The sequence below is a fragment of the Neophocaena asiaeorientalis genome, unplaced genomic scaffold, assembly GCF_003031525.2.
Source record: "Neophocaena asiaeorientalis asiaeorientalis breed wild unplaced genomic scaffold, Neophocaena_asiaeorientalis_V1.1 scaffold308, whole genome shotgun sequence".
Classification (NCBI taxonomy): domain Eukaryota; kingdom Metazoa; phylum Chordata; class Mammalia; order Artiodactyla; family Phocoenidae; genus Neophocaena; species Neophocaena asiaeorientalis.
This window is the reverse complement of record NW_020172768.1, coordinates 4,866,149-4,885,167: the sequence shown is the minus strand read 5'-3', so window position 1 is coordinate 4,885,167 and position 19,019 is coordinate 4,866,149. Positions and strand designations below refer to the sequence as shown.

Sequence of the window (19,019 nt, the reverse complement as noted above, 5' to 3'; positions counted from 1 at the left end):
TTTTTTGTTGTTGTTGTTTTTTTTTGCGGTACGCGGGCCTCTCACTGTTGTGGCCTCTCCCATTGCGGAGCACAGGCTCCGGACGCGCAGGCTCAGCGGCCATGGCTCACGGGCCCAGCCACTCGGCGGCACGTGGGATCTTCCTGGACCGGGGCACGAACCCGCGTCCCCTGCATCTGCAGGCGGACTCTCAACCACTGCGCCACCAGGGAAGCCCCCCAGCTCTCATTTTGAGAGAGTTAATTCTTCCTTAGAATTAAGTTTTTTCCTTAGGAAACATCACACTTCACATCACGTTATTATTTTTAGAGATAAGCCAGGTTACTAGAGATAAGCCCAGCCGGTGATGGGGTGGTAGACAGTCTGCTCTCTGAGTCTTTCTTGCCCTGAGGCTATATCCCTCTCCTGACCCCTGACCTAGGTTAAATGAGGGCTCGGAGGAGAAGGTCAAGAAATGTGAGTCATGAATATTCAAATATTCAGTAGAGGGTAAATCTAAAGCAATGGCAAAGGCTGAAACACGAGTTATCCCACTGAGGGTATTCTCTTTTGCTCATCTCCCTCCCGGCTACTTTCGGTGGCTGAGTTACATTTAACAGAAGGGTAATTTCAATGATATAAATTAAGGTTGTGATCCGGTGTTACCTTAACCAGTAACATGATTTGCTTTTCCATCTAGAACACAGAGCCTGTCCTAGTGGCTGCCTCCATGGAGTCAGGGGCCAGTGGAACACTGTCTTCTTTCCAGCTTTTCTGGGCTTGACCACACCCCCTAATTTAAGGAGGCAGCTCTATTAGAAACATTATGGTCTTTGCATCCTCTTTAGCGTCCGAGCAGAGGATTCCCGCAGGTAGTTGGAAAGAGACCACAGACATTGAGGGAAGCTCACTCAGGACCTATTCTTCACCCAGTTTCTCCGGCAAAGTGGTAAGTGGGGTGTGAGTTTCTGCCTAAAACTTTGCAGTCCGTTTTCCTTTTTTTTTTTTTCATTTGGTGGAATTAACCGGTAAACTGATGGGGACTTTCAGGATACAAGCGGCTTTCTCTTTTCACATTTTTCTGTATTTTCAATTCAATTGTTTGATAACCATTTTCAAAAATACTTCCTAACCTTGTTAGAGTAGTGTGAAATCCAGACCTTTTCTCTCTTTTCCCTGTTTTGTAAGAGCAAAAGCATATGCACGTTTTAGGCACTCGCCGAGCACTTGTCAGAAACTGAATTTTCTTCACATATTGGAGCACTTCCAAAGAAATAAAGCTGTAGTTAAATGTTGACATTTCTTTCCTTTTTTCTCTTACACTCCTAGGGAGCCATTGTTTTACTTTTTAATTTAAAAAAATTTTTATTTTAACCTCAGTAGCTTAACTAATTGCCCTTATTTTGAGGAAATTGCTACGGATTTGAGGTCAAACTAGCCTTTTTGGTGTTTTTCCCTGTCCTGTGACTCACAGTTTTCCAAGGGACTGTACTTTTCCCTTGGGACTTGTACCTGAGGCAGGAGTATTCTGAAAGTCAAGGAGGGTAATTTTTACCTCCACCACAGAGCTTGAATCCTTGGGCAGCATTATGGACAAGCAGGGGGGGTGGAGGGCCGCTCTCCTCCATTGGTTATTTTATATCTGGCAATCTCACTTTGTTGGGGGCTTTTCCTCTACTATTAAAACATCTCTGTTACCCCCTTTTAAAGTTGCAGTTCATGTAGGCGAACTATTCAAAAGATGCTGGGTTACCAAGATCAAGGCATTCGATTGCAGGTTTTCCTTATTGCCTTTTGGGTAAGATTTTTTTTTTTTTTTGTAAATCACAAGGCCATTTCCCCTCCTACTTCATACCATTACCGTGCAACTGAAAAGAGAGATATTTGTTAAACAACAGGAAATCCAGGTTCTAAAAACGGTAACTCTGATAGCTCCATTTCATCTGTAAAATGCCTGGCACTCTGACTCTTTCAACAACTATGGTTCTGGATGGCACCACGTGCCTTCTTTTTATCTAAAGAGAAACCCCTTTGCTTCTGCAGGCGTGGGCCGGGCAGGGAGGGCGCTGGGTGGCCACTATCACTGTGGAGATTCTTCCTTACCTCTTGTTTCTGAAGGGAGGGGAGGGACAGCTAATGAGTTAATGTCTGCAAAGTGCTTTGAAGATGAAAAGACCTTTTCATGTGTTCTACATTGTAGTTATTAATATTAATATTTGAAGAAGCATGCTGCGTCTCATTGTAAATCAACATCCTTGCCAACTCAGTAGTGAAAAAACAAACAGTGCAGGCGGCCAGGCAGCCTCTTCCGTCCTGGTTCTGCCGCTTAGGATGTATGTGGGAAGCTGAGGGCCTGAATACAGAGAGGGCATCTTTGCCTTACCAGCTCCTTACACCGAGGTGCTAGTTTGTTAGAGGTGCGAAGAGGTCCAAGAGTAGAGCCTAGGGGAGGGTGGGTAACAGGGTGTAACCCTTCAACATCGAGTCGGCTGTGACCTTGGAGAACGGGTTGACAGCATGGATCTGGGCCAGTTCCCTGCCTCAGATGATAATGGAGTTCAAAGGCGATGAGGGTCAGAACTGGCACCAGCTCTGGCTTTGGAGTCAGGAAAGTAGAGTGTGCTTGGGTTCTGTTAGAGACTGACTTTGGAACTGAAAACAAGTTATTATTTTTATTTTTTCGGTACGGGCCTCTCACTGCTGCAGCCTCTCCCGCTGCGGAGCACAGGCTCCGGACGCGCAGGCTCAGCGGCCATGGCTCACGGGTCCAGCTGCTCCGTGGCATGTGGGATCCTCCCGGACCGGGGCGCGAACCCGTGTCCCCTGCATCGGCAGGCGGACTCTCAACCACTGCGCCACCAGGGAAGCCCAGAACAAGTTATTTGACGTGACTGTGCTTTATTTTCTTCATCTCTGAAATGTGAATAATGAAAGAAATGTGAATAATGATTTGTGCTCCACCTATCTCATGAAGATGAGAGAATAGTTGTAAACAGCACAGAGCTTTGAAGAATAAGAATACTGCCAATAAGGCTGAGGGACGGTCTGAAGTAACGTTGTAACAAATTGCGTGTGTGGGTGCAGGTGCCCAGGGAGGGTGAGTTGGAGGGCAAACAAATGCTCTGGAAACAGTCGCCACTGCCATTTCCCTTGTTGATTGCCTCAAAGTGTTTGCTTGATTTCTTACTGATTAAAGTTTGCCGATCCTCGTGGTTTTATTGATTGGTGATCAGATCTGTTTTCCACAGCAGTGTTCCTTCTCTAATTACCCACTCAAAACTCCCACTTCTGCATCAACCAGCAGAAGGGAGCTGGAGCATCCTTTCTCCCTCCCCCCTTCCCTCCTCTCCCTCCTCTCCCTCCTCTGTCTCTCTCTTTCCTTCTTTATGGGAATTAAAATGTACTTAGTATTTGAGCAAAATAAATGTGGTGAACAGCAAGTTAGTGGCATTTGAGGGGAATCCCGTGAGGTCTTGCAATCCTGGGCCAACTTAGGTATGAAGACAACTCATTCTTTTGCCCTTCATCTCCTTTGTCCCTGCTCTACTGAAAATGTAGCTTTAGGGAACTCAAACTTTTTAATCTAGATGATTCTCTGGATATAATACCTGGTCTTCTCCACTCCACCCAAGGAAGGATACTCATCCCCGAAGTTTACTGAGCACTTGGTATGTTTCAGGGCCCTTGGTGCTTTGCATGGATTCCTTCTTTAATCTACAATGAAGTCTGTGAGGCGGGCTGTCTTGTTATCCCCATCTAGCAGATGAGGACTCCGAGGTTTGGTACCACGAACGACTTGGTTGGTGGTGGGACCTGATTAGAAGCAAAGGCATGTGAGTTCAGAGCTGTGGCTGGAGTCATATCTCACAGGAACCTCAGTAGCTTCGAGGCACTTACACAAATTTAGGCTAAATTTTTCTGCTTAGAGTGATGGTTTGCTTATCTGGGAGAATACTGTGGCTTAGGCCAATTTTCCAAAGGGAAATCTGTGGATTAATGATTCATTGTTAGAAAGACACAGACTCTGAAGAAAGGCTCCAAAGTCAGGTTGACGGGATCAGCAAATCTCTCCCTCAATGGGACAGATATTGATTGAATTTCTCCCTCGTGCCCAGCCTCGTGGGGCGCTGTGACAGACACAGAAGGAGAAATATATGTTTCATTTTAAAAAAGAATCAACGTAATTTATTTTAGGAGGCAAGATGTTACCTGAAAAGAGATTAAAAATAAAAGATAATTGTTAAGTGATGTGATGCAGTCTGTGAATGCTTTGGGAGAGCAGATGGAAAAGAAAAAGTTACCTAGGGCAGTGAGGGAAGGATGTGTTTTGATCAATTTTGATTCTCGGAGAAGAGGGTAGATTCGATATTCCTGCTGACCACGTGCTGGTGTGCTGCATCCAGAAAACAGAGGGGACAGTTTGGACAGTACTTCCTAGAATGAAGTCAAGCAGCAAACGTTTAGTGAAGATGTTAAGAAAATATTCTCAATGAGGGAAATGCAATCTGTATTTTCGAGATGTGGAAAAGTAGAAACTCCCAGGGTTTTAGTCTTTTGTGCATTTTTAAAATGTGTTAACTTTTCATTTTGAAATAATTTTAGGTGCACAATGAGTTGCAAAACATAGTACAAAGAATTTCCAAAAGATTGAAGTCCCTTAAAATTGTGAAAAATATAGTGCCTTTTGGTGCCCTCCAGTGACCCTTAATCCAAAAGGTTTCCTCTCGGTAGGGGAAGAGCAGTGATGCCAGTTTCTTGACATCAGAGGTGAAATAACTCAAACCCTGGCTTCTTAGGAAAGGCAGGAAGCCTTGTCAGATGCAGCCATTACCTGGCACGTGGCTTGAGGGGTGGGCACGGGTGCTGAGCTGCACACTCTCCCTGGCTGGGCTTATGTCACAGCTAAGATAAAAATCAAACCTCTGCTCAGCGTGTGGCCCGGATTCTTCTTGCCTGTTCCTCGGTGGCCTCTGCCATCCAAACACCTTCTTGTTATAACCACTCATGAATTTAACCAAGTGAGTCCAGACACCACCTTGCTACTCAAAATGTGCATGTCCGGGTATCCTGTTGGAAGTGCAGACCGTCAGGCTGGCTGTACCTCAGACCTGCTGGGTCAGGCTCTGCCTTGTAACCTGATTCTCAGGTGATTCCTAGATAATTCCTATGCAAATCAGTTTGGGAAGGACCGTTCTAAAGAAAAAGCAGAAACAAAACAAAACAAATTTAAACAAAACCCAACAAACAAATCCTCTTGCAATATTTTCCGTTGCAGCTTATGACTTCCTTATATTTATACCTCGTTGCCAAAGTGTTACTCCACGAAACATTCACATTTCTATCAAAAAGATATCGGTTTATCTCAGGAAGTTGCAATATTTCCCCATATGTGCTACGCAATCTTTCAGTGAGTTTGCTCCTCGCTGTAAGAAGAATGCTTACTTCTTGGTTTTAGGCGTGACAATGGTACAAACAGACTGCCATTCAATAGAAATTGTGGCGCTTTTCTCCTGTGAATTTCTTCATCAGGCTACTCAACCTATATGATTATGGAAGGGAATCCTTTTTTTGATTATTTAAATGCGAGTCTTTTAGAAAAAGAGGTAAGGGATATAGGCTATCTGGGTTCTGGCTCTAATATCTGAATAGATAACCTCTGCCACTTTGGGTAGTAAAATAATAATAAATAAAAACCACTATTACTGTTAATTAGTCAGTGCTTACTAGTGCCAGGCACTGTGATAAAATAGCAACAATAGTAACCATTGTTTATTGACCATTTTATCATGTATAAAGTAATATGCAAGGGTTTTATTTTATATAACCTTCCTCAATAATTCTGAAAGGGTTGGTATCATTATCCCCATTTTACAGTTGAGGAAGTTAAGGCTTTGTGAGATAAAGAAATTTGCCCATGACCCACACTCAGTAAGGAACTCCCGGTCAATGCATAGTCTGTCACCTGGAGTTCTTTATCATTCTGCTAAACACTTAACTTCTCTGGGCTCAGTTAACACATATATATGGAATCTAAGGGAAAAAAAAAAAAAAAAGGTCATGAAGAACCTAGGGGTAAGACGGGAATAAAGACACAGACCTACTAGAGAATGGACTTGAGGACGTTGGGGAGGGGGAAGGGTAAGTTGTGACAAAGCGAGAGAGTGGCATGGACATATATACACTACCAAACGTAAAATAGATAGCTAGTGGGAAGCAGCCGCATGGCACAGGGAGATCAGCTCGGTGCTTTGTGACCACCTAGAGGGGTGGGATAGGGAGGGTGGGAGGGAGCGAGACGCAAGAGGGAAGAGATATGGGAACATATGTATATGTATAAATGATTCACTTTGTTATAAAGCAGAAACTAACACACCATTGTGAAGCAATTATACTCCAATAAAGATGTTAAAAAAATTAAAAAAGAAAAAAAGAAAATGGGCAGATTTCATGAGATTTTTCCAATTCCCAAATTCATTGACTTTACAAAATCCCTCTTTATGTAAGTATGCCAGGAAGCTGTTTAGCAGTATGCTGGGAAATTTGAAACTTACAGTTTAGGCAATAGAACAAATGAAACCTCACTGTGCAAAATGACCACCAGACATAGTGCAAGAGTTGCTCGCTGGATTTGAGAGAGTTCAGGCAGCTGGTGTGCCTTAGTTCAATGTTAAAGGGCATTATTAAAACTCTCCCCGCACCGTTCATTCTCTCAATAGCTATCTCTATATTTAGGGCATCTCTCAGTTTTGTTGAGAGCTTCTTAAGACCCAGAACCATATCTAAATTCTAGATTATATCTGACATAACTCCACACACTGTGAGTTGAAAAGTAACTCTTTACACTTCTAGGCTCCTTAAGGATTTCTTTGGCAGCCACCATGGGGTAAGAGTTGACATTTAGCTTGCTGGTCTTCTCTGGGTTCGACGTGGCCAAGAATCTCATATACCATGACCTCTGCTATAGCCACCCTCGTGAAGCCAAGATGCTTCACATCATCCCTCCAGCTTGCTCTTTTTTGTTTCTAGTTTCCTAGTAAGAAAATAATTCCAATTTTTTATACTACAACTTTAATTTTATTAATGTATTATTGTTAATTTTACTATTAGTATTATTATTACTATTTAAAACTCGAGCAATCATGCTTTTATATCTATATTACAAAAGCCCAAGCTTTTAGTATGGTAGTCTGCCCTAAAGGATCTTTCAATTTCATCTCCCGTTTTCCCCACAATCTATTTGCTTACTGGATTATTCCCTGTTCTCTAATCTACTGTTTTCTCGCTTCTGAATCTTTGTGCATACCTCTAGCTACACATTTTTCAAGGCCCATTTCAGCGCCACCTTCTCTTGAAGTTTTCCCTTGGCATCCTTCCGTAAGTCATTTCTTCATCTTTTATGTACCCATAATACATTACCTACACCAGGGTTTCTCAAACTTTAATGTGCATATGAACCACGTGGAGTGGGACCTGAGCTCTGTAGTTCTACCAGCTCCCAAGCGCTGTCCATGCTGCTGGTCTGCGAGGACCCCACTGTTGAGTAGCAAGGTCATCACTTTTCTCATCTCATCAACTAGAAAAATAACTATGGAAAGAAGAAAAGTGAGTTATTCTCACTTTTGGAATTACCATAGGACCTAATACAGGGCTGAGCAGCTCTTCAATACCAGCTAGCTAGATAAAAACCCCAATTTTTTATTTAGTTATTTATGGAGTGCCTACTATGTGCGTGGCCCTGGAGTACGTCTGAAGGACAATGGTGGTTATTTGCTGAATTTCATGGTTCGATAGAGGATCTGAGGAATGGCATTTGAAGACGAGGCTGCGGCCACTTCTACTGGCAAACAGCTGATTGAATGTTACCTTTAGTTTTCCAAAAGATGTTCCCACATTAGAAAGAACAGAGCATTCGCTTCTGAAAAGTTTCAGAGGCTAGGATTGACACTGTGCTCATAAAATTCCTGGACAGGTTTTAATGTGTTCCCTTGATGTTTATGACAGAGAGCACCATTCTGCCCAGCGTTGACAGCGCCATTCCAGCATAGTGATGAAGAGGGATTTGTTTTCAGGAGGAGGAAACATAAAATAGTCTACGAGGCACTCTTATCCCCTGATTGTTATGGTTCAGTATTTTAAAACCATTTTATATTCTTTGTCTCTTTCAGGAGATATTAGTGAGTGACTCGTAATATTACAATAACAAGAGTCCATTTTTAGTATTCTAAGGAAGGTTAGTTGAGCTGTGCCAATTCATACAGAACCTGAAAGCGTGATGCTTAATTAGGAGATGAGAGTTTTCAGAGAAATAGGAGATGGATATGAGTCATTTTCAAGCCTCTATTCAAGTAAGAGTTGGGGGATTGAGTTTAAGACCCAGAAGCCAACAGCACGTGGATCAGAACATGGCCTCTATGGGTGGGCGCCGGCCCCTTGAAATAAGAAGGAATGTTTATTACGGTCGTGTTGGAATAGTCAAGAAAATGAGGTTCTTACAGAGTTAGGAATGAGAGAGAGAAACCATCTTCAATTCTGTTTACCAGTTTATTTTCTACTTACGGTAACCGCAGGGTTTCCATGGGGGAGTGAGGATTGTTCAGCTATCTAAAGCTGCTTACATTTGAGTTCTTGGAGAACAGGACTCGGTAGCTTTTGTTACACTGCCAGGTCAAGGGAGAGATCTAAAATGATTTGCAAACTACAAATGGACTACTCGAGAGAATGAGAAAGAAGATACTGGAAGACAGTAGACTCGTCAGTGGGGTATGTCTGTTAGTTTAGAGAAAAGTATGATCGTGCTTGCAGTTAACATTAAAGAAATCTGACCTTGGGGCTGCATACGGACACACGTCCTCACAGGTGATGTCCCTTTTTTTTTGTCCCAGAGATATCTTCACTGTCTCGGATAAACTCAAGCACTGAGACATAACCCTTCACCTACTAACTCTTCACGTACAGGTCTTTCCTTCATTTAGTCGACAGGAGTATTGCGCGTCTATGATGTGCCAGCCAAAGACACACAGTCCCTACTCTCTAGCAACTCATGATTCAGGAGCAGAAACTGAGATGCAGGAAGTACTCTGAACTTTGGTCGGAACCTTGTGAAAGTGAATCCCATGCTGGAGGACCGAGAATGTCTATCTAACTGACAAGAAGTTTTAGGGAAAGCTCCCTGAAAGAGGTAACACTCAGTCTGAATCTTTAAAAACAGATTTACATGTCATTTGGAAAGAAGAAATTCAAACTCTTTCCACTGCACATGAAAGGTGTTGCCTCGGTGACATGGGTGACACTGTTGTCTTTAGTTTGGCAAAGGTGCTGTCATTCGGAGAAAGTGTCCTTTGAATGGCTAGTCCTATTGGAAACCGAATTCTTTTTCTCCTGCATTCCAGTCCAACTGGCAAAGAGGAAAAAAATGCATCATCTATATTTTCTGTGACAGCTTTATTGCACTTTTGTATTCCCTGCGTGCAGGCTTCATATGTTATAGCCATAATTCTTGACCTATAGGCTAACACAAAGATGAGAGGGCAAGGTCAATTTTAAATCACGATGGGTTTGTTGGTGGCACTATAATTCTGGCTTCTCTCTTATGGAAGGAAGTTTGTCAATATGTATTCAAATATAGAATGTACACTGTACATATTCTTTGTCCCCAAAATACCACTTTTGTCATTTAATGGGAGTAGGAAATATTTTAGGAACTTTTATAATGACAAGGAATTGGGAACAAATAAATTTTACGGTAATAAGAGGCTCATTAAGAAAAGGATGATGCATACATACAATAGAATCCTCGACAGCTGTATACTTTGGGATGTACGACTATATTTATTGACACGGAAAACTATCCATAACATCATGCAAATGTCAGTGAACAAAGCAGTTTGCAAAACAGCATGTAGAGAATAATATCGTGAAGGTAAAATTCTGATCATGTGTATATGTGTATGGACACATTAAAAAATACCCAGCAGAATGTTGAATAGAGTATCAGTACAATTATCTCCAGATGGTAGAATTTCAGGTGATTTTGACATTCGTGATAGACTTTTCTGTATTTTTCTTGTAAGTTTTTCAATAAATATTTATATTTTGGCAAAAATTATTTTCAAAAGAAAACATTTTGAAGTGTGGTTTATGGGGTTCTTTACCTAAAGGCATAGTCTTTCTTTGAAGAGCATATAACCCCAATGAAAAACCCTTAAGTGATGGCACAGTTATCACCTAGACATGCAGCCAAGCAGGGGCAGAGTTGGTAGGAACTGGATTCAGCTTCCACTAAGCCTGGTCTCTGGGATTCCCTGCTCTTCTGCTGCCTTGGCCTGAAACACCCCTCCAAGTCCCCCCCTCCCTTCCTTCTGTGTATCACCCTCCCCGCCCCTGGAGAGACCTGGATGGAAGGAAGTATCAGCCTGTAGATCCTGGCCTGGGTCCTGGGCTTGTTCAGGGCAGGAGTCTCCAGGGGCGGTCATGTGTTTTAGGAAGAATCGAGATCTCCCCAGAGTCCCAAAGGCTTTACTGGATGTGAGATGCCCACGGAAACCAAACCGCTACCTGTTTTTCCCTCTGCACGGTTTGCCCATTTTTATCCTGAAAGTCCAGGGTGGTGAGGATACACAGGAGAGGTGGCTGGTGGGCTAGTGTCAGTCTCAGCTTGGCCCGAGTCTTCGCCCCACCCCCGTAAAAAATGGGGCTTAAATGAGTTCAGGTGTTTGTAAAAATTTTTGTAACTTACACTCTCACATTCAACAGTTATTTGCCTGCCAGCTGCCTATCAACACTGGCCTAGGATCTAGGGATTCGGAGTGAAGAAATGCACTAAACTTTGTCCTCGACAGACTTAACTTCTAATGGGGTAGGAGTCGGGGACACAAGAAAGAAGCAGCTGAGTGTCAGACCAGGAGCAGGAAGCTGCTGTTTACACGAGGTGGTTGAAAGGCTTCTGGATGAGGCGACATTGAATGGCTAGTGAATAAAGGGAAAGAGTTCTCACTTAGGGATCACGAAACAAACCTATTACTTCCAGTGAATCTCCATCCAGATCTGCAATCTATTCAGAGTCTCTGATTGGAGAATCGAATACATTTACTTCTGATCTCTTACATGTTCAGTCTTGTGAGACCAATTTATTTGTTCTTTCATTCTTTCATTCATTCACTAATTGAAAAAAAAAATTCTCTGATACCCCTCAGTCTGTCTTACATTCTGGAGATACAAAGATGAAAAAAGCATAGTGTCTGCCTTCAGGTAGCTCTGAGTTGAGTGGGAGAGGCGGGTAGAAACAGGCATTTATAAAACAGTATGTTGTGCGCAGTGAGGGAAACACACATGGGGAACACAGAGAAGGGACAGCCAGCCCAGGCTGGGATGAACAGCAGTTCAAGAAGGATCCCTGGTGGCTAAAACTTCTGAGATGAATCTAAAAGCTTCAGGAGAAAGGGTTAGTCAGTCCTGAGGAGCAGGGGGGTAGCAAGGCGTTTCTAACAGAGGTGATCGGGGAAGAAGGGCAGGGACGTGAGAAATAACACAGGGAAAACAACAGAGTTCTAGTTAGAGGAGTGGAGACATCAGTGCGGTGGTGAGGAATGGAGCTACAGTGGGTCCTGGAGGCTGGGGTGGACCACTTGGGTCCTGGAGGTTGGGGAGGACCACTTGGGTCCTGGAGGCCGGGGAGGACCACTTGGGTTCTGGAGGTCATGGAGGACCACTTGGGTCCTGGAGGCCGGGGAGGACCACTTGGGTCCTAGAGGTCAGGGAGGACCACTTGGGTCCTGGAGAGTGGGGAGGACCACTTGGATCCTGGAGACCTGGGAGGACCACTTGGGTCCTGGAGGTCAGGGAGGACCACTTGGATCCTGGAGGTCAGGGAGGACCACTTGGGTCCTGGAGGCCGGGGAGGACCACTTGGGTTCTGGAGGTCATGGAGGACCACTTGGGCCCTGGAGGTCAGGCAGGACCACTTGGGTCCTGGAGGCCGGGGAGGACCACTTGGGTCCTGGAGACCTGGGAGGACCACTTGGGTCCTGGAGGTCAGGGAGGACCACTTGGGTCCTGGAGGCCGGGGAGGACCACTTGGGTCCTAGAGGTCAGGGAGGACCACTTGGGTCCTGGAGAGTGGGGAGGACCACTTGGGTCCTGGAGACCTGGGAGGACCACTTGGGTCCTGGAGGTCAGGGAGGACCACTTGGGTCCTGGAGGCCAGGGAGGACCACAGCTGGGAGCCCAGCTGCCTCTTAAGCACAAACTCACTGAGGACAACTTTAGTCTGCTGCTCCGGCACTGCTGGTCCCATTCAAGGAAATGAACGCAGTTCTTCACGGCTCTCTGTTACCAGGGGTTCAAACCATTTCTGCATTCAGACAAGCCTCCGGATGCCTCTAGGCTGGGGAGTAAATCTGAACTCACACAGTTGTTTTGTGTTTAGGCATAAATGTTTATAATGCCAAGACAAAAAAGTCTGTCCAGCCGATGTCCAAATAGCTGTCATGTGGGAGGGAATTCTCCTCGGCCAACACGTCAAAAAACTTTTTTTTTTTACCCAAACAGTTTTTCTGAAAGGGTTTACATCTACAGCAGCTGGTCTGTGTCACCAGCTACAAGTGGAAACAGGGTGGGTTCTTTTTTTCTTTCTCCAGAGAATAATGAAGCGGTCATCCATTTCTGTCCCAGAGTTATTTCCTGAGATGAGAACCCTTGAGTGCCCTGGCAACTCCCTCTTTCCAGCTTCCTCCACGGGCAAAGGACTTTTCCCCAAGGGGAGCGTCAGTCACAGAGCATGAAGCTTCGAGGATTCAGCCCAGCTCAGGATGCACCATATGTGGGCTCACGGGCTTCCTCACTCGCTCTGTCCATCAGGAAGAGAAAACACATTTCCCCTAAACCTTTTTCCCAGCTCCAAGGAGAGTTGTAAGGAGGAGGAACGTTGCTCTTGGTTGCCTCTGAGCTGGGCTTCAGGACAAGGCTGCTGATTCCAAAAGTGCTTTCTTTTACAAAGGTGTAAGTCTAACAGGAATTCAGACGGGTAAAGGTCTTCTGCTGCTCCCGAGAGTCTAGGGAGGATCCACAGGGCCACGTGGTCACACCTCGCACTGTGCAGTCTTCCGTGGTTTCCTGTTCCCCAGCCTCTGGGAAAACGGACTGCTTATTTTCTTCCATATTGTTGGTAACCTCCTCACCACCTTGTATTTTAGTTCTGTGGGAGCCCGTCTTCCCCACTGCCTGCAGATGGAGATCTGTCTGTCTCAGCTTTGTCCCGGATCTGATAGAACGTAAGGTCCAAGAGGTGAGGGGTCTTAGTTTACCTGTGTATCTCCAGCACCAGGGTAATTATTTACTGAATGATTAACAAGTTCCTGGCAAAGGAAGCCTTTGACGTGCCTGTTGAATAAATAATTGGGGTCTGTGATGACTCAGGGGGCCCGGGGGGGGGCTTTTTTAGAGGAAATTGGAGGGCTGGATGGGTTGCGCAAAGCAGCACTGCCACACCTGGACATTTCCCAAAGGTTTAGGTTGCCCTGTGGGTCCCCGGAGGGATGAGCAACTTTTCCCTACAGAATCAGATCTTGGTTATGCCGTTCTCAGTATGACACAATCTATGTTGTCAACTTTGAAGTCTCATCTCTGAGTAGATCCAAAACTGTGAAGTGCAGGTGGATGGGTGAATGATGACTCATTAGGACTTTAAAATTTGAATTTAAGACCAAAAGCAGCAACGCTTCTGTACAATATATGGGCGGTGTCCACACTGACCTGTGGTAGGCTTCTTCTTACTCCAGGCCCTCTACCCAGTGCGGGGTCTGATACTTGGTAGCTGCTTACTATTTTTAGAAAGAAGCACTGAAGAGGGGACCACAGCTCCAGATGGGAACAGTGTCCTTGGACTAGAGACTTTGATCTTTTTCTACTCTTCCGCTTTGCCACCTGGGAATTCTTCCTAAGGGCCATTTTTGGCAAGCAAGTCCCTGAAAACCTAGAAAACAACATCTTGAGAAACATAGGTACCCCTAGCTATTTTACTTTTATTTATTTATTTATTTATTTATTTATTTATTTATTTTTTGGACCTCTCACTGTTGTGGCCTCTCCCGCTGTGGAGCACAGGCTCTGGATGCGCAGGCTCAGGGGCCATGGCTCACAGGCCCAGCCGCTCCGCAGCATGTGGGATCCTCCCGGACCGGGGCACGAACCTGTGTCCCCTGCATCTGCAGGCAGACACTCAACCACTGCGCCACCGGGGAAGCCCTATTTTACTTTTAAAAAATTAATATTAATTTGACTGCTTCTACTTTGGGGAGAAAAGACGTCATAAAAAGGTACCATTTTAGTTAAAAACAATAAGCACAGCTCTGGGATAATTTACGTCTTCAGAAGATTTTTAACTTACTTCTCAACTGTATGATATTAGTTGCTATGTGATGGTAGCCCTTAGTCAGTATAACTTTGTAGCGCAGAACTTTAATTATGTTATTTATTTATTTTTGAAGTCTAGCTTTTTTTTTTTTTCCTCCTTGGCCACACCGCGTGGCATGTGGCATCTTAGTTCCCCAACCAGGGATCAAACCTGTGCCCACTGCAGTGGAAGCGCAGAGTCCTAACCACTGGACCACCAGGGAAGTCCCTTAACTATGTTATTTAAATACATTTCATATGAGAGAAGATATATACGCTCATTGGCTGTCAAGCTGTATCAAGATGGTGAACAAAGTTGTAAATTGAACGTAAGACATAGCGTATTCTTTATATTTCTTGAAATGGGGTCAGTGGCTTTAATTATTCCCAAGAATAAAGGAAAAGGACAGACAAATACAAAGTGGAAAGTAGCTAAGTGGAAACTCAAATGCACTCCCTAACAATAGGAATTTGGCCTCTGAATGACATACCTAGGAATTTAATCTTCTAAATCATTCAAGAAAGACATTTTTTTAGTGTGTAATATTGAACTTATGAAAGTGTGTAAACGAGTGTACTTTAGAGAGCGTTTGGCTCAACAGAAATGTTTGTATATGAACGATTTTCCTGATGACCGACAGCTCACTGGAAAGTCCCTTACGCTAGAACATTCCTCAAACGTGATGGCTGTTCAGACTTTGAATGGAGATAGCAGCTCTCAACAAGACATTTAATTAGCCCTTCTCCTTTTTTCAAGATGGATAATATTCACTCCCCTTTTCGGGTCTTCTCTCTGTTTATCTGTCTCAGGGTCCTGGTTGACATGCCTCCTCCATGGAGGTTTTCCATTACTCTTTTCTCCAATCCTTTCTCTATTCCGTCCTTCATCAGTTGATAAATGCCACACTTCGTATGGAGGGCCAGACCTGGTTGGGGTGGAGGGAGGGAGATACAGGAATGGAAATGTTTTTTAAAAAGACACACAAGACCCATTCCTGCCCAGAAACCCCCTAAAGGGTCTTTTTATGGACTCTGACTGCTTACTGTCTGCAGCAGCCATCACCACCCAGGCTACCTTGCAGTCAGGGGACTGGCTCTGTCTGGGGTCTGCCTTACTCTCTGTTGGCCACTTTATTTTTCTACGTTTTAATTTCTTTCTCTGTAATACAAAGAAGTGAACGCCATGGTTCCTAAGGAGACCTGCTCCGAGCCCTCCTTTGGTTGCTGGTCCACACATGTTCTGCACCCAGTGGCTCAGTGAATGCTTTTTCCCACACAGGTGCTGACAGCGTGATGAGCTACTTTGTGGAGTCTGCAGTCAGTGGCCCTGCCCCCTACTCAGCGGTGCGACCTGCAGCAGTGGTAAGTGGGACCCCTTCCCTGCCCTCCCCCTGCCCACCGTGCCGTCCCCTCTCCTCCCTCGGTTCTGCTTTCTGATCTCTCCTAGACAGAAGCAGCTGGGGACCCAACTCCACGGTTGGAATGAGCTTTGAGTTTTTTGGAGGGGCTACATTGTGAGATTATCTGTCGTTTTATCGCCATATAAAGTAAAACATCCAAGACTGATAGATTTACTGAAAGATTTTTGTGTTGCAGAGAATATGACTCAAACATGAGTAACGGTTAAAGCCAGGTGATTTTTCACAGCTCAGTTCATTTGGTGAAGATTTTTCACACATTGAGGTACCTTAGACCTATTCTTAGCATAATTGAACTTATTTTTCTTCTCATACATAAAAGCTAAAATATACAAGCTTTCTAATAACAGAATTTGAAACTGGAAATAAAATACAACAACAAATTAGTAGGAAAAATTCCTGAGTCCTAGAATAAGAGGGGTAAAAGGAACTTTAAAATTGGACTAAAGGTTTTTTGCTCTTAGGGAAGAAGGCTTTCACACAAGCTATGTGCTGATCAGTTGAAATATTCGGCTAAATTTCTTATAAATTTACTGTGTGAGAGATCCCGTAATGCTGTCATTCATCGATTCCAATGTTAAGTGAACTTTTAATATTAGCATTGAATCATTAACTATTGATTCTAAATTCTGCATGTTTTTGTATAAAGATAGCCATCATAAATGTTGACCTTTTGTTACTTAATCTGGATATGGACAGATAAGTTTACTGTTAACTCTTCCAAATACGTTTATGGGTCTATATAGACTCCAGTCTACCAGAGCTCTTTTTTGACTGCAGGCTTTGTCCAGTCTGAGGTTCTGCAGAATTTTTAACTGGTACCCTTCAGTTTGCCATGACCTCTCGCTGTAATTGTATATCAAAAGATCTGATGTGTTTGAAAATTATTTTCTGTAGTATTGAAAAAATAATTACTTAAAAAGGTATTTTATGTTCAAGGAATGATTAACACGTCTTCCTTCACTGGCTCTTCTGTAATACATATTTCTTCTTTTTTAAGTGGCTTCTGTTTTCATATAAACGCCATTCGCTATTAAAAAATTAGAATCAGGAAAACGTTTAGAGTACAATTTACTTCAGAAATATGTGTAAAACACACACACACAGAACAAGTCCAGACCAAAAGTTATTCCATTCTGCTTAGAAATTGCCAAGAGGCTTGCTAGGGTCCATAGGGCTGGAGGCATTGCCAGGGAAAGGCTCCTTCTGCTTCTCACACAAAGGTTATCGTCTAAGGTCAGCACAAATGACACTAAAGTTTTCTTAAAGGTGATTTTGTAGAGATTTGTTAAAGTAAACAGGGATATTGTGATTTCAGGGCAAAATGTGTCATTGACTTGGAAAGGTAGATTTAAAAGCCATCCTATGCATATACACCGAGAAAACCATAATTCAAAAAGAGTCATGTTCATTGCAGCTCTATTTACACTAGCCAGGACATGGAAACAACCTAACTGTCCATCGACAGACGAATGGATAAAGAAGATGTGGTACATATATACCACGGAATACTACTCAGCCATGAAAAGAAACGAAATTGAGTTATCTTTAGTGAGGTGGATGGACCTAGAGTCTGTCCTACAGAGTGAAGTCAGTCAGAAAGGGAAAAACGAATACCGTATGCTAACACATATATATGGACTCTAAAAAAAATGATTCTGATGAACCTAGGGGCAGGACAGGAATTAAAAAAAAAAATGCCAGCCTAATTCTTTTTGCCCGTATTGTAATCCAATTAAAAAAGTTCAATAACATGTCGGAAAAAGTGATGCCATGTGAATTTGCATTTATTTTATTTTAGGCACTGAAATAAATTTTATTACACGTATACACATTGCAGGTATAATATTAAGTTATCCTAGACAGCGCATCTGGAAATTGTATGAGATTTAGAAAAAAACCAAGAACAACTCTTAAGTGTGTATTTTCAACTGAAGACCCCAGCCCTGGCTGAATACCCTGGATATTTTTAAGGCCTTTTGAATGGTTTCCACTGGTTTCACAACAAAGAACCCATTTATCCCCAAACCCAGCAGCCATACCTGAAAAACGTTATCAGCACGTGGGATCCTTTTCACTCCCATATTTCAGAGTTGCTTGGGTAATAGCAGAAAGTTACGTGGGAGAACTTCTATGTCATTGTTCTAGCACTTTCACTCATAACTTCTCTGTGGGCCTCAGTTTCTCCATCACTGGAACTGGTTAGGCAAACTTTCAGAACCATAGAACATGAAGAAAAGTCCTCTGACTTCTTCACTGACGTCCTTTTTAATTTAAAAAAAAAAAAAAGGTAAATAGGGCTTCCCTGGTGGCGCAGTGGTTGAGAGTCTGCCTGCTGATACAGGGGACACGGGTTTGTGCCCCGGTCCGGGAAGATCCCACGTGCCGCGGAGCGGCTGGGCCCGTGAGCCATGACCGCTGAGCCTGTGCGTCCGGAGGAGCCTGTGCTCCTCGATGGGAGAGGCCACAGCAGTGAGAGGCCCGCGTACCGCAAAAAAAAAAAAAAAAAAAGGTAAATAAAATTGATGAGTACAACCTCAAGTTCAATGAGCCAGCTCCTACAGACAACCTCCATCCAACTTTAGGCTGGGCTGTAATAGCAGTCAAAGAATTTGTACATTGTCTACAGAATATAACTTTGGGACATTGGCATATGAGAGAAACTAGCAAACCTCACACTCTCAATCCCAATCTAAGATTTCGCAGAGGAGTGAGTACAGCTTCACTGACTTTCCCAGACAAGAGCTTTAACGTCCCAGGCACCTGAGTCTTCTCAGTTCTGTTGGAGCCTCACTGTCTGGAGCTCAACCAGGGGTGCTTAATCTGATCATTCAGGTCCTCCTGCCCTGCGCTCTGGTCTCTGGGTTAGTTAGCCTGGGCCACCAAGAAGAGAAACTGTCCCAGGCATGGGAAGTTTGAGGGTGAAAGGAAAACCATAAGGACAGTGGGTTTTTAATCTGGGGCTGATTTTTTAAAACATCTTTATTGGAGTATAATTGCTTTACAATCTGGGGGTGATTTTGTCCCCAGGGGATATTTGGTGATATTTTTGCTTGCCAGAACTTGACGGGCACGGGTGCTCCTGGCCAGAGGGTAGAGGCCAGGGATGCAGCTCAGCATCCCGCACCGCACCGTCCAGTTCCCCATGACAAAGAATTGTCCAGCCTCAAATGTCAGTAGTGCCGAGGTTGAGAAGCCCTGCCCTAGAATACACACAAGATCAGGTTTGAAGGT

The 19,019-nt window shown here is 43.9% G+C and overlaps 1 long non-coding RNA gene across 1 annotated transcript in view; it reads left to right on the top strand.

Annotated features, from left to right (window-relative positions):
* The first annotated feature begins 867 nt into the window (after positions 1-867).
* The window catches only part of LOC112396865 (uncharacterized), a 33,521-nt gene continuing 15,369 nt past the window's right edge, over positions 868-19,019 (top strand). Inside the window, exons 1-2 of the long non-coding RNA XR_003002664.1 lie at positions 868-928; positions 15,647-15,729. This is a non-coding gene — a long non-coding RNA (uncharacterized LOC112396865). The remainder of the gene's footprint in view (positions 929-15,646; positions 15,730-19,019) is intronic.